This window comes from Numida meleagris, chromosome 2 (assembly GCF_002078875.1).
Source record: "Numida meleagris isolate 19003 breed g44 Domestic line chromosome 2, NumMel1.0, whole genome shotgun sequence".
NCBI lineage: Eukaryota > Metazoa > Chordata > Aves > Galliformes > Numididae > Numida > Numida meleagris.
In genome coordinates, this window is record NC_034410.1 from 87,907,168 (window position 1) to 87,922,956 (window position 15,789).

General features: G+C 40.8%; 1 long non-coding RNA gene across 1 annotated transcript in view; it reads left to right on the forward strand.

Annotated features, from left to right (window-relative positions):
• LOC110394178 overlaps positions 736–15,789 on the forward strand; it is a 95,404-nt gene continuing 80,350 nt past the window's right edge. The window contains exons 1-2 of the long non-coding RNA XR_002435431.1: positions 736–6,077; positions 6,919–9,376. This is a non-coding gene — a long non-coding RNA (uncharacterized LOC110394178). The remainder of the gene's footprint in view (positions 6,078–6,918; positions 9,377–15,789) is intronic.

Genomic DNA, 15,789 nt, shown 5'->3' on the forward strand with positions numbered 1-15,789 from the left:
TATATGCACAAAGGAATGCTGCTCATCCTGGGGGGGTTCAAGGACAGGAAGAAAGGTGAAAATAGTAGAGCCAAAGACAGAAAAAAGGATGGGAAACTGAAACTCTGCTAAGAAAAACTAAGATTTGTCACTTCAAAAAGCAGTTGAGTATTTAGCTTCTAAATACATTACTTGTCCCCATCTTTCTCAAGTCAGATTGGCAAGCTCTAATGTGCCCCTCATTATAGTATATAATAAGTACTATAGCAAAGTTTCTAAGGAATGAGGAAGTATTGTAGAGGGCAAGTCTTTAATATGGGCTCCTTCTCAGGGAAGGAGCAAAATGAATTCTTAATAGTAACTCCAGGAGCAGCTCTACTTTATGTCTGAAAACAAGGAGATACCTGGAGACTAGCTTAAGGTCAGATTTAAGTGCCATATTGACTGAGGAGACTTTAAAAGGGTTGTGCCTTCTCCCGCTGAGCATCCAGGAGAGAGTTTTACAAAGTCAGTGTTTTCAGAATTGGTAAAACCATGAGACAGGCATCAGACACACATCCAAAACTGACCATAGCTATTGCACAAAAAAAATGCAAGCTATTGCATCTCCACCTGAAAAAAATTAAAAAAAAAAAAAAGACAAAATAAACAGAAAGGGAGTTGTATATATTACACTTCCTGTTGGTTTCCTCACACAGCATTCGTAATTCTGTAGTCACATTTTTTCATTTAGTGAATGAATTCCATGAATAAAGATTCCCCATATTGGTTGCATAACAAGAAGGGGGTAGAATATACAGTAGGATGTCATAGGAAGATGTATGACCTGTGTTGGTTTTGGGGACATCCCTCAGCAAAGGGCAGGTTGAGAGCAAATCTTTGAGTAATACTATCTCTGAGATACAGAGCTCAGTTTGTGCAGTGGCTGCTGAATGGCACGAAGTCTGTGTGACTTATCTATGTTGCAACTACTGGCTTATCCAGATTTGTAGAAATATTTATTGGACCTAAGCCAACAATGAATGGATCTTAGAAAGGCATCCTTTCCCTTTCATTTCTTGGAAGGAGTAGCCATCACAAAGAACAGTTTCTTAGGTCTGTAATGTTCCAGGCATTATGAAATACAGTGTGGATTCAAGCATGCAACATTCAGGTCACTTGTTTCACAAGGGATCAGACTGGTGAGGGAGAGCAGGAGAGAAGTCTGTAGCAAAACTAGCCAGCGTGAATTCCTCTTGGCTACAGGGCAGTCTTCTTGTCCGGCATGCTGCCAGTCAGCAGCTGGGAACACTGCTGCTGAAGTGAGAGGTCCACTTTCCTTTCAAGTGGCCCGGTGTAAGTGACAGGAAGCTTGTAGGTGTCAAAATACAGCATTTTCAGGTCTTCCTACTCAAACATAGAACTCTCACGCAAGAAGAAATCAGACCATCTAGAGGCAATAAAACTAAATAGGGAAAATGTTGGGTAATACCTGCTGACATCACTGTCACTGGAGGTAGACCATATGGGACTGCTGTTGGCTGAAGTATGTAAACTTTACTGGACTGTGGCATGTGGTGAAGGTTAAGGTTCAGTCATGCTGGAACCCAAGCAAAAGGCCTCTCGAGGGAAGTCCACCTCTGTGGTGTTCAGTGCCCAAAAAGAACTGAAAAAGCAGAAGTTCTTTCACAGTGGGAATGACCAGGTTGGTGAGGTAGTCACCAAGCAGACCCTGGAGGTGGCTCTGGAACCTTCAGAAGAACCAGAGCCTCACTGGAAAGAGGAAGCAGCGATGGACCTGCTGCAGCTTCAAGTCTATTACAGGACATCTGGCAGAAGGGGCTGAAAAACTCTGCCAGGAGTAGGAGGATGGGGGAAAAGTGGTTTAAGGTAGAAGTTCCCAAAGTTTATGACTAGTGGAGGACTGTTAGCCTTAGTCTTTCTCTGCCACTGAGCTGTTTCAAACCTTTGAGAGAGACACTGTTGAAAACAGTGTTTTTAATAGAGTTTTGCAGGCCAGCCTTAGAGCATTTAGGCTGGCCTCACGGATCATACTTTGGGAGTGCCTTCTTAAGGGGAATTCTGGTCTACTTATTCTAATAAAGTTCTCAATTCATCGTTAGAAGACTGAAACTCTTCTGGGGATTCTGCACTATTGTCATTTGACATGGTGGCTGTCGGGGATTGTGGATGGTTTAGAGGCATAGGGGGTTATTGGCCTATCACAGATTCCCTGGGAGCTGTTGCATGCCATGGGGGGCCTTACAGCCTATTCTCTCTTGCAGAAGGGACATGCTCTGCCACCCCCAAGGAACAATAATGTTCAGACAAAGAACATTTTTTCCAGATCTCTTTTGCAAACATGGAACTGAGCATGGAACCCTTTCTGAGCCAGGGGGAAGCTGCAGAATTTCATGTATTTGCTCTTCCTTTAAGCCAAGATGAATATTGGGCAGAGGCTTCTTTGTAGGTAGATGTGTTGAGACCATCTGAATGCAGATAGTTCTTGTTACTCCAGAAAGAGAGCTGCTGAACTTTAGACAGAGGGTTTTTCATCCCTGTCATTAAAAACAGCTCCACTAAATAGTAGGGAAATGAGATGTAAAGGCCAAAATACTAAGAAAAGCAGAACGGAGTGCTTTGAAGCCAGAGGAGGACGCTTGGTTCCTGAATAACCATGCTAATTTTGATACAATTCCAGGATTGCTACCATATATCTGAGATTAGTTTGGTGTCTGTAGCGGGTGTGGAATACGTAGGAGAATACCACTTCTCATGCAGTGTCTTTGTAGGGGATAGTCAAATGAGACACAATGGGCAAGCAGAACAGTTCACTGCTAACAAAAAGATGAGGTCCTCTACCCTTCTGTCCCTTTCTCTTTCCATCATAACTTTGTATTTTCTCTAACGCTTGTACCTCTCCAGCAAATAATTTATTCACTGAAATGGCAGATCATTTATGCCATTTATGTTATGGATAGTTTTCTGCCGTTTCTCTGAATTGAATCAAGCCATACAAGTGGCTGATGCTGCGGCCATAAAATAGCCATATGCAGTAGATGATGTGGCTGTGAGCAGGGGAAGAGGAAGAGAGCTGGGGCATAGGAGGAGAGAAGCAGGAGAAGAAAAAAGGAGCAGATGGATCTCATACTTTCAACTGCAGAGACCCATTAGTTTGGCTTATCTACTCATCAAACTGAAAGCTGTGGCTTTATGCCACTTAAAGCAGTTCTTTTCCTATTCAAATTTAATTCATTTTTGATAGATAAACTGCATTTTTAGCTCTTCCCATGCCTGAATTTCATGAACTTTGTTGAAATTTGTGACTTAGATGTTGGCCTTCTCCTATTTAATTGATTAATTATTCCCCCCCTCCCCCATTCATTATTTTCACATGATTTCATCTCTAACAAAAGATAGATAAGTAGAAGTCAAACAGCAACAAAATACTGAGTATGAGCCATGTGGGATTCAGATTTTTTAGTTGGCAGCAAACTTCACTGCTTTACTACAAGCAGTTATTTTTCTGGACATTCAGACTAGAGCAAAAGGACATTGGCCATAAAACAGAGGTCTTTAGAAGTGATGACTAAATAGGGAAAGGCAGGTCAGGTATCAACCAACAATTTTAGTCTTAATCCCATGACGATTATACATTGGAAGCTAAACATAGGCGCATTCTCTATTAGTTAAGGCCAGAGAGAATCATACTTTTGGGTCAAGAGAAGCCAAGTCATTTTATTTTGTAAATCTGATTTCTTCTGGACGAATTGCCTTGGGTGACTGATATCTTCAACATTCAATTGACCAGACCAAAACCTGCTCCTTTCACCCAAGATCATAAGCTGTTCTTTGCTGCTGAAGACCCTTCTCTCTGTGACAGAACGATGGGAAAAGCTAGGCTTGAAATTTTGGAGTGTTACAATTCCTGTATACTCTGTTCTTTTAAAAATTGTCTTCCTCGAATGATGACAGAATCCACCAACATGCCAACTCACACCTACTCTAGCTCTTTGGATGGGGCTAGGCTCTGTGATTTTATCTTTTTATTGTTGTTTCTTACAAGTAGAGGTAAATGAAAAATTTCAGCAGGAAGCGCAGCAGCTGGCAGTGAGAATGGACCTGGAGCGGGGAAGGGGCTGGTGCACCATGGGGTGGTGGCTGTGGATGTACAGACTGCAATCTGAGACCCTGGCCCCAGGGAGGAAGGTCTGGAGGGGAAGAATGGGAAATGCTATTATTAGGTGCATGTGGGTATGAGGGGCATAAAAACAAGGAGTGATGAGGAACACGGTGAGTTACAACAATACTGCTTCAGTCTGTTGGTGTGCTGTGATGGAATGGAAGAATTCCACATTTCTGCCACTTCTTATATGCTGCTGTTATATTGGCTGGTTTGCAGGCATATATCAAAACACTCATTTAAATTTTTTTAGTTATATCTGAAATCTGAATTTGTATGTCCTCCAGCGTAGGCATTTTCTTCCTTTGTCTTTGTAAAAGCATAGTTCAGCCCCCAACCTTTCACATTTCCTAACTAATTTTGTATTGAGATGTTTATTACATCTTTCTTGCTCGAGGAGAATCCCATTTGTCTTGAGCATACAGTATTTTCTTCTGTTTCCTGTGAAAAGCTGTTCTGCTCAGTAGGCTGTGCTTCAAAGATACTTGCTCTAAAATGCAGGCTTAACAAAAACCATGCAATTCACTCTCTCCTATCTGCTTTAAGCAATCGCATAGTAAGAACTCTCCTAGAACAAATAAACACTGCAGTCTAAAAGCTGAGTACCTTTATCAAGGTGCTAGTGGGAAAGAGTGTTTTAAAAGAAATCAAGTTAGTGATATGTTTAACCTAATTTTTAGACATTTTAAATTTACAACTCAAGTAAGTGGTAGGGCTCGAAAGGGAGGGTGAGGAAAAGTATCACTCTTTTTCTCTTTTCAGCTTGTTTACTCTCTCCATGTGCCAGCACAGTGTGGTATTCAGTTTCTCTCTTTTCCTATGAGTTTATAGGGTCGCGCACCAATTTTCTTTCTGTGATTATTGCATATAGCAGGAGGGGAAGTTAAATCTGTCAAAAAAGTAGAGGATCCATACTGATCCACAGAAAATACCTGATGGGATGTGGAATTTGCTCCATTTCAAATCTAAAGATCGGGTAAAATTCAGTGTTACGTAGAGATGGCTTTGCAGAGAGAGCTGCAACAGCCTGTACATCCATGAGCTGCTATGAGGGTGGCTTCGGAGCATGACAAACAACTTTTGGCTCACAATAAGAGTAAGTTTACAACTTTTGACTCCAGCAGCACACACCCCCTTCTCTTCATGTATCCTGGGTAACACATGACCAGGGGAACAGAGTAATGATTCTCTAAATATCTGATCAATCACAGGAAATAGCTGGCACACAGTTGCTGCTAATCTTCAATCTGAGATCGGTTGCATGGGAGAATTTTCTTACTACTTCTCTCCATGGTTATAATCTGGCCTTGAGTTTTTTTTTTACTTGAGATACCATCTGATAAGAGATTAAGGACATGATAAGAAGCTGTTTTATATGAAATTTAAGAGGCCATTAACATTCCATTGAATTGTAAAATTGTCAAGCTAAAAACAGCTCTCCTGGTGTTCTGCACAGATGCAATAGCAGATCACTGAGTCACAGGAAATGATTCAGTCAACATTTCTAAACTTTCAGTGTGTGTTTTATGGAAGAAACTTGATGTAAATGTTTAGACAGTTATGGTTTTGGAGATAAATATTGCAATTTTATGGAGTTTGGGGTCTGACGTACCAGAATTGTGATGCATAGTTGTCAATTTGCTGAACATCTAAAGCTGTTTGATTGTTGTACCTAGTTCCAGTGTGGGATGTACTTTCTTTGGCTAATGAACTACGGTGTTGTATTTGTGTATAACAGATTACACATCAGAAACTCCAAGCAAGATTAATGACCTGGGATTCCCTCTGCACTGCTGCAGGAGAACTTGTACAGACCTCCACACAGTTCCCCTGAGCTTCTTGTCGCCCTGTAAATACAGTGCTTCAGTAATACAGCCTCTCACAGCAGGTTGTCCTCAGCCCTAAATGACCTCACTGGGTAAACTGCTTCAGAAGGGTAAGTTAAAATGTTTCCTCTCTCATTTTAATTGCATTAATTGCAACAGATGGAGTGCTGAAAACTCAGAATTCATTCCTTCAGATGTCACTTTCTCGCGGCTAAAGTGTTTCCAGTATTTTTCAGTTGTTTTATTTCAGTAGGATTTTCTTAAATGCTTTACTTAGTAAGAAGTTGAATATACCTGCAGTGTGCTATGACTTAAAGGACATGTAATCAATGTGATAGTTACTGTACAAAACTGTTTTTCCTAGGTATATTTTTGTGAATCTGAAGCAGCTCATGTAGGTTCTCTGGATTTACACCAATTTACCTGAGAACATTCTAGGCCTAAATATTAATATCCATGATTACAATAGCAGTGAGACGGGAACTTAGAGTTCTTATTAGTTGTCATTAAGTATCCCATAGGAGGACATTTAAAAAAGACCTGCCAGCACAAACACACCAACCCAATTCCAGTATCAGCCATATAATTTACATGCACCTAAGTTGCCCTTAGAGACAAATAATCCCCTGAGACAGTTTCTGCAGGTGAGTAATTGTCTTGTTCATATGCTAGGTTTAGAGAAGACCAAATCTAGGGTATGGGCATGGATGAAAAATCTCATGTTTCCTCCCTTTCATTGCAGAATTATGGTAAGACCATCCACCCCAATCTGCTATGTTTTGTTGCTAGGAGCAAGCTTTTAAAAAGAAGAACCATTTGTTATTTTGGGGGTAATAGAGACTAAACGCATGGCACCTGTGTAGTCCAGTTTGAAACACAAACATTAACAGTTTTTTCCCCCACTTTTCCTGGGGACATCAGAACATTAACCTATTTTTTTGTTTATGCCAGAGTTCATCTACCTTTCATTTTCTACTCTGCTGCTGATGTGTGAGAATCAATATTTGGACCTGAGCCAATGGAAAACCAGCAGGAAGTCCAATATTTCTAGTTGCAACAGGTGAGGACAGGCACGTCCAAACCAGCAGTGCCATTGTGGTTCTAGATTTCCACCCAGAGGTGGACTGGGCTAGTCCAAAATGTCAAGAGAGATCCATCTGAGCGTCACAACAATACTGGACAACTGGGATGTATCAGTTACTCTGACAAGCGCAAGGTGTATGTTGGCCAAGGATTTTGGTTCAGTCCAAGCAATGCTGTTTTGGGTGTGGGTGCTGCCAGGCCCCTCTGTGAGGCGAAGCTGGGGCTGCCCCATACTGGACACAACCAGTGCCAGTCAACTCCAATGGCTCTGTGGCAGGGCATGGCCAGCCCCCGCTGCCAAGATGACAGCATCCTGGGGAAATGTATATAAGAGAGGGAAAAAATGCTGTAGGACAGTGAAGAGTGAGGCAAAGAAACACATGAGAAGTGGCCCTGCAGCCACCAAGGTCAGTGCAGGAGGAGGGCAGGAGATGCTCCCTGTGCGGAGCAGAAGCTCCCTGCAGCCCAAGAGAGACCCATGGAGGAGCAGGTTGTCCCTTTGCAGCCCATGGGCACTGCATGGTGCAGTCATGGAGGAGCCCATATAGGAGCAGAGGAAAAGTGTGAAAAGGAAGGAGCGAAGGAGAGGAGTTGTTCTGGACTGACGGTAGCACCCATTCCCCAACCTGCTGTGCCGCTTGGAGAGGTAAGTTTGAGAGTGAAAGAGTGAAGCTGAGTATGGGAAGAGGGAGGTGGTGGTGGGAAGACATTTTTTGTTTCTGTCTTTGTTTCTCACCATCCTACTCTATTTTTAATTGGCAATAAATTGAATTATTTTTCCCCAAGCAGAGTTTGTTTTACCCATGATGTTAATGAGTAAGTGTTCTCCCTGCCTTTGTCTTGACCCATTTTCTCCTGCTGTCCTGGTGAGGAGGGGGAGTGAGAGTGACTGGGTGGGCACCTGGCAGCTGCCCAAGGTCTGCCCATCACCACTGTATTTTATTATCTGTGCTAACTGTGGATATTTTAATTCATCCAAATACCTGCTGTGTAATTTTGATGAGGAGATCTTTGATGTCAGACTGTTTTCAAGGGAAATGTAAAAAGAAGCAGAGAAGGGAAGCAGACATAATGTTGAATAGATACTCAAATGGCAAACTGAACACAAGTAGCTTTCACTAAAAATTGTCTTGAAAGGATTGTAATGACAATGTTTCTTGATTTTTTTTTATCTCGAGGGTGAATTTTAAGTAAAAGGCAATAAACAGTTGAAAAATCACAATGTCAGTGACGTAACAGTAAAATCAAAGCTTCAAGAATGAAAATAAGTTTCCTTTGTTCAGCAGCCTGTAATAGTTAGCTTTGAAATTTCAGTCCTGAATCTTTTGCATTTCCTTTTTAAAAGTTTAAAGTAAATGCTACTTCAGCCATTTGGATTTGGTCTCCTTGAAGGGATGGAGAAATATATCTTTATGGGGCTTATACCATACGTCCTTTTGCTGTAACTTAGAACATCTTTTTTTGAAAACTACTACACTGTGAAGTTTCCAAGGCAGCAGGTGGTCAAATTTTTTTTTTTTTTACGACAAAACCAGAATCTCCTTTGTAGTCCCTGAAATATGTAATGAATGGAAACTTAATTAACCTACTATTAGTATTTTTGTCAGTTTCCTCTTTTATCTTCAAATCCTTTTAATTACACCTGTTTCTTAATAATATTCACTTTTCCCAGAGAGTTGGCTTAAAGTAAATAATTCAAGGATTGTTATAACTAAGTTTCAATAGTGAAATTGTTGAAAATATGTACATACAGAAAGTACTGTGACCTGTGGTTTATCTGACTAGCTGAAGAGACCAAAATTGGATTTATTTTGGTGTATGATTTACTGTGTAAATTCTTATGGGTCTATTGAAGCCAAAGTAGTTACAGCAGTAAATCTAAAAATATATGAAGCAAATGGAAGAGTGAAAAAATAATTCATAATGACAAACAAGACAGGCTACTTTATCTCTCTTTTTTGTCTAATCAGATTTTAAATGTATCCGGAATTTTGTAACCCACCTCTTTAAGCTAATTTGTATTAAGATGACTCTGCAATAGTAGAGCAAAACAGAAAGGAGGAAAATGTCAAACTACAGTTTCAAAACCATCTGTGGAGTTATCCATAGTAATGAAATGAATGGAAATTCAGTAAGGATGAATGCCAAATTCTGCATCTAGGAAGGAAAGGATATTCAGGTTGGAAATTAGGAACAATTTTTTCTCAGAAACAGTGGTGCTGCACTGGCACAGGCTGCCCAGGCAGGTGGTGGAGTCACTGTCCCTGGAGGTGTTCTGGAACCATGTGGATGAGGCACCGAGTGACATGGTCCAAAGTGGTCACAGGTATGGATTGATGGTTAGACTTGACGGTCTTATTGGTCTTCCTCAAGCTTCATAACTCTATGATGCTATGAAAGACCCTGTACAAGAGCACAGACTGAGACAGAGCGGTGGAAGCTGCTCTGTGGAGAGGATCTGGAGGATCTGGTGGGCAGCAGGCTGGGTGGGATCCAGCAGTGTGTCCTGGAAGCACAGCCACAAGCACTTGTTAGATCATATTTGCATACTGTATTCAGTTTGGGGCCACCAAAAGTGGGAAAGAAGGGAGTAAGCTGGAGTGATCTTGGTGGAGGGCCATAGCCAGAGGGCTGGAGCATTGCCCTGTGGAGGGAGGCTCAGGGAGCAGGTCTTGCTCAGCCTTGGGAAGAGACGGCCTTGACAGCTGCATTCCCTTGGCTGTGACAAGATCATCAGAAAGATGGAGCCTGGGTCTTCTCAGTGGGGTGCAGCGTGGGAGAAACAGAGGGAACAAGCAGATGTTGATACTGGATTGGTTTGCAGTGGGGGCAAGGAGAAATCTTTTCACCTGAGGACACCATACTGGAACAGGTTGTTCAGAGGAGGTCGAGCACTCTCCATCCTTGGATTGTTGAGACTAGATGGGTTAAAGCTCTAAGTAACCTCATGGCTTGTTCTACTTTGAGAATGACATTGGACTCAATGACCTCTTTAAATCCCCTCTCACCTGAATTTCCCTGTGATTCTATGTGATTTTATTATTTCTGTTTTTTTCTTTTCTGTGAGAAGATAAAAGATGTTAAAAAAGTGTCATTTGCAGAGTTCACATTCACTCTCATTTCTATCTTAAAGACTTTTCACTTGTGCTACATGTGAGTTGATATACATGAAAAAGCTGTTTAATGCAGAAGACTTCAAAATTCTTGATTCTATGATCTCAAGACATTTAGATTATTGCATATTTTTCCTCAAGTGAAAGTACTCCCTGCTCATTTTGGCAAATATTTATTCTTCTGTTTTAATAGGGGACTGAAGGCATGAAGTGTGCCTTCTTTATAAAATAAAAACTTATTTTACAAATTAGGGACGTAGTTTGAAAAGATAATTTTTGAATTGAGCAGGTTGCTTGTATTCAATTGCTATTCATTACCTATTTTCAATTTATGCTTTGGCTGTTTGAAAAAGACCTAAGAGTATATTCCTAAGCTCAGCATTAGATGCACTAATTTCATCTTCTGGTTTGAAAGTTAAGTTCTTGAACAGACCTTACAATAGGCTCAAGTGAGCTAAAAATAAACTCCAGGCAGTTCATATTAACTGGGTAATAACAGGCAACAGCAAAAAGCTATGATGAAAACAGGAAGTTCGTTACACAAGCTGCCCTTTCCAGATAGGTATGAATTCTTAAAGGCTTAACTAAAATAATAATCCCTCAAAGTTTTTAATAAAAGCGGAGAGTTGTCTATTGTTCATAGCTCAGTGGAGACGAAAAACATGCACCCCAGTACATTGTGAAAGATTTGCTGTGTTCTGGGAAACAACACTATTTCCATGTAGTTATTGGTAACCCTGATTTCAATTTTAAGTCACTGTGGATTTGACTCTGCACAAGGCTGAGTATTTGAGCCCTGTATGGTAAGGCTACATTACAGCATTTAGCCTGTGGTATGTTGAGATTGAAATGTAGAAGTTGCCCCTGATTGACTGGTGTCAGAACTGGGTTCTGGGCTTTTCTTGATGCTGAAGCTATCCTCAGCACCTCCTGAGAGATACAGTGCCCCTCTGAAGTCACAGTTCTGTCTGCTTTCTCTTGGCCAGCAGAGGTAACACTTGTCCTTAGAAGTGATGAGTGAAGCAATGGCTTTTTCTTGGCCACCCCCAAAGATGTTTTGCTACTTTTTCATTCCTGTGGCTAGAGGTGGTTAAAAGAAATACCCCTAAAGGCCTTGGGCTCAGAAGCCAGAAGCCTAAATGCAGTAAGTCTTGAGAGAGAACAGCATCCACATCTCAGCATCTCAGATGTGCATAACTGGTAAGGGGCAGGAGTCAGAAACACGCTTCTCCTGCAGTAAGCTGATTTATTGGTTAGTGGCCAGCAGGGAGAGGGAGGTGTTTGTCCCCCTCTACTCTGCCCTTGTGAGGCCCCATCTGGAGTACTGCGTCCAGGCCTGGGGCCCCCAGCACAGGAAGGATGGGGAGCTGTTGGAGTGGGTCCAGAGGAGGGCCATGAAGATGATCAGAGGGGTGGAGCACCTCCCCTATAAAGAAAGGTTGAGGGAGCTGGGCTTGCTCAGTCTGGAGAAGAAAAGGCTCTGGGGAGACCTCACTGCAGCCTTCCTTGAGAGGGGAACTTGCAAGCGGTAAGGGAACCAACTTTTTACACAGGTAGATAGAGATAGAACAAGGGGGAACGGCTTTAAACTCAAAGAGGGGAGATTTAGGTCAGATGCTAGGAAGAAATTCTTTACTCAGAAGGTGATGAAGCCACCCAAGCTGTGGGTGCCCCATCCCTGGAGGCGCTCAAGGCCAGGTTGGATGGGGCTCTGGGCAGCCTGAGCTGGTGGGGGGCAGCCCTGCCCACAGCAGGGGGTGGGGCTGGGTGGACTTTGAGGTCCCTTCCAACCCAAACTGTTCTGTGATTCTATGGTTGGTGTCGTAGAGCACACGAACATCCTAATTGAAGAGTAGGATATTTTGCCATTCGTTGAGCCATTGTTTCCAGTTCTTGCACGTGTAGGAAGATGTCATCTCATCATTTCCTTTCTGGTCACATTTTTGTGTTTTACTTTGCCGTCTACAAGAACTATAAATTTATGCACATTTAATGTTTATACGTATACACTTTTTAAAAAAAGGTTTATCTCCAACAGTCTCATAATTCAAGCAGGTCTAAAGCCTAGATATAATAGCACATATTTTACATAAGCTTTGACCTATAGGGGAAATAATTAAATTTTTATGGGTGCTGAACATTTACAGTCTTTTTGATTTCTAGGATAATCATTGATTACAAAGGTATGATCATTTTTATTTCTTTGTTTTAGTGGAAAAAGTATCCCCTCCTGCTTTCATTTTCATACAAATAGGTTCTGCCTTTCCAGAACCCACAGGTGAGTTTAACTGGGGAATGCACATATTTGTTTCCAAAATCTATATCAAATTGTTGCAAAATCTTTTACAGAAAGATTAGAAGACATAGTAAATTATAAAAGAACAAATGAAGTATTGTAGAAATATGTGAATGTAATATGTACTACATAGAGCAAATAATATAATGCGTGTTTTCTGAGAGAACGGAATAGTTAGTGGTCATAACTATAATACAGCCTTTTGCCTTTTTTTTCTGCCAGCCAGCAGAATGGGAACTCAATATTTACTTCTGCCAGTCTGTGAAATGAACTCATGCTAGATTAAGCTCTGTGAGGAAGAATGAAGTTTGTGCCATTCTGCAAGACCTTGTTGCAAGGGATTTAAGAGTAGGGAATTCCATTTTTCTGAGGAAAGGAAGAAATCCAAGATTAAATTAAGTCAAATACCGAAGTTAATTTAACCTTGTGTTTCACTCTTTCCCAGTCTGTGCCTCGTGGCCCACGGTGCTGTCAATCCCTTCCTAACACTGTGCATTAGGCAGCAAGGTTGCATTCTTAAATGTAGTTGGGGGTGTCCCCAGGTACTGAAGAACTGTCATCCCACTGAGACACAGTAGATCCAATTTTGCTTTCCAAAATCTCACTTCCTTCATGTCAGTGGTATTTGTTTGAAAACAGAATGCCCATTCAAACTTTATGTTGAAATAATTGTGTGGACTTAATAATTTACTTTGTCATGAACAATCGTGTTATTGAGTGAAGAGACTTTTAAAGTAGATATTACTGAGGAAAAACTTAGTCCATGTTGAAATCTCATTATGGTCTTGTAGATAGTAACCAGCAAGGTCTACCTTGAAGCTCTGGTCTGTTGACTGTCCTGCTGCCCACACAAGATGCCTAAAGAAGATCTTAATTTTCCCAGCTTCTTGTTCTGCTTGTGAAGTAGTAAAGAGTAGTTGTGTGCACAAATACCCTGCCCATGCAGCTTCCTGTTGCCTGCATCAATCTGAGCACACCAGTAGAGTATTGAATGTAGGACCATTTTATTTGGTTTTTTTTTTGGAGATTCACACTTGATGAGTTAACAGAACGAATTACAGCAGCACGAGCACATGGTTTTTCAGAAATGTTACTCACTGAGATCCAGACTCAGTGGTACAGAGGATGTTGCGTATCCAAGAATGTTCATTCCTCATCCTAGCTCTGGCCTTTCTTCTGTCCTGCAGCACTTGCTAATCCCTGGCACCCTTTCATCCCTACACAACTGGGATCCCTCCTCAGTAAAGCTCTCTCATCTCTCAGGAGCCCACTTGTTCACAGTGTGGCTTTGCCTCTGAGGTTTTTCACATGCATATGATAAACACGGTACAATACAACTCTCACTCACTCTGCATTTTCGTCATGTGTTTGCATGACAAAAGAAATGTCAGTGTGTATTTCTCTTGCCAAATGAAATCATGTTCGACTTTTATGTTTGCTCTGATTTGGATGCTTTGTATCTAATGCTGCCCATCCAATAAAATGACTTCAAATTAAGATGTTTGAAAGTCAGAATTGACTATTTCCACTCAGCAGGATAGAACACAGTCAGATTATTAAATAATGACAATGTTGATTTACTGTTAACAAATTCTTCATAGAGTCTAAGCACATTAGACAGTCTGCGCAGATGATACTGGTATAAAACCAGAACCATGGATAAACTATAGCCATTATGATCTTAAGACACAATTCTGGTTCTCAAACTGGAAAAAGCTGGTACTTCTTGTATAGTTAAATGACTACATGGTCTGCAAAGGTCCCCTATCATGTTTCAGAGTACATTACTTTAATAATTTTTGCAATATATGACTGGAGAATCTTTGTACACCTATGACATGGTTTCCTGTGAAATCTCTTCAGATTTAAAAATAGAAAGTCATTTAATTCCCCACATGAATATGTTTGTCTTATGGATTACAAGGAGCGCTTCCTCTTTTAGAGTCACAGAATCACTGAATCTAGTCCAGCTGTCATCCCACCCCCACCATGCCCACTGACCACATCCCTCAGTGCCACATCCACACATTCCTTGAACACCTCCAGAGACAGTGACTCCACCACCTCCCTGGGCAGCCTGTGCCACTGCCTCACCGCTCTTTCTGAGAAGAAATTTTTCCTAATATCCAACCTGAGAACCAACCAAGTTCTGCCCCAGTATTTCCAGCTCGGTTGGAAGTCTTTTTTCACCACAAACTACTGATGGAAAAAAAAGCTTTGGAAACCTCCTCTTATTATGTTCTCTAGTTTTGCATATTGCAGTGCAAATTGATGTAGTTATTCTATTCTAAACACTAAATTCTAGTGTTTATCTAATCTAATATTATGTCAATTAATTCAATTTCACAGACTAATTAAAGTTTTCCCTACCATTGAACTTCAGTGTTAATCATTTAATGTTTTTCCCTGATATTTGTGTAATACACTCTTGTGCCTTTCTAAATGGTTCTATTAATGCATGAATGTAAAGTTTAGACATTTTAAATATTGGTTGTGGATGTAATAATAACATCGTTGTCATTTAGCCAGTGCTACGTAAGTATTTCTCTTTCCTTCTTTTCTTTTAGTTCAGTCTCCTCTAATTGTTTTTGTAGCTTTCCTCTGAACTTAATCCAATTTGTCTACTTTTTTTTCTGGTAATTAATTAGATGCTGATCGAGTAAAAACATTGAAACAAATTCCACCTGTTATGTGTAGAACTATCTTCGTTTATTTCTTCAAACCTGTATCCTGCTAGCTTTCATCAATGGATCCTACCTCTTGTGTCTGAAAAAACAGCAAGCACTTGATGTCTAGCTGCCTTCTCTATGCCACACATGATTGCTTTGTGTTCCATAACTCTCTTATGGTTCATTTCTTTTCGGTTCCATAATTATTTACTCTGTTATTTTTGTACAGGAAAGAGGTGGTTCTGCCAGTGGATGCAGGGGTAGTCTACATTCTGTTCTTCCAAAGTAGAACTGCTTTTATTTTTTCTCTAAGGTTCTATTTATTTAGTTATAAATCCGCTACCTAAATCTCTAACAGTCTGTAATGCTTACCACGTATCTGTTAGCACGTACACAGCTAATCTGTTAAAATAACACTAGTGTGGCAAAGTAAAGATCTCAAAGGGAAAACAGAGTTGCAGAGTCAAGAGTTTTTAGTGGCTTGGTCTGCACGTAGATACTTTTCTTTCCGTGAGCTGTGTCAGGCAAGAAGTCATAGGAAAAGTTAGGATTTAAACCAAATGGTTTTCATTTTCTAAGTTCTGAGTGCTAGATCTCACAAACTGTTCTTCAAACATTAGTTTAGGGAAACAAGGAAGGAAAGGTACAAGTGAAGTTTGTC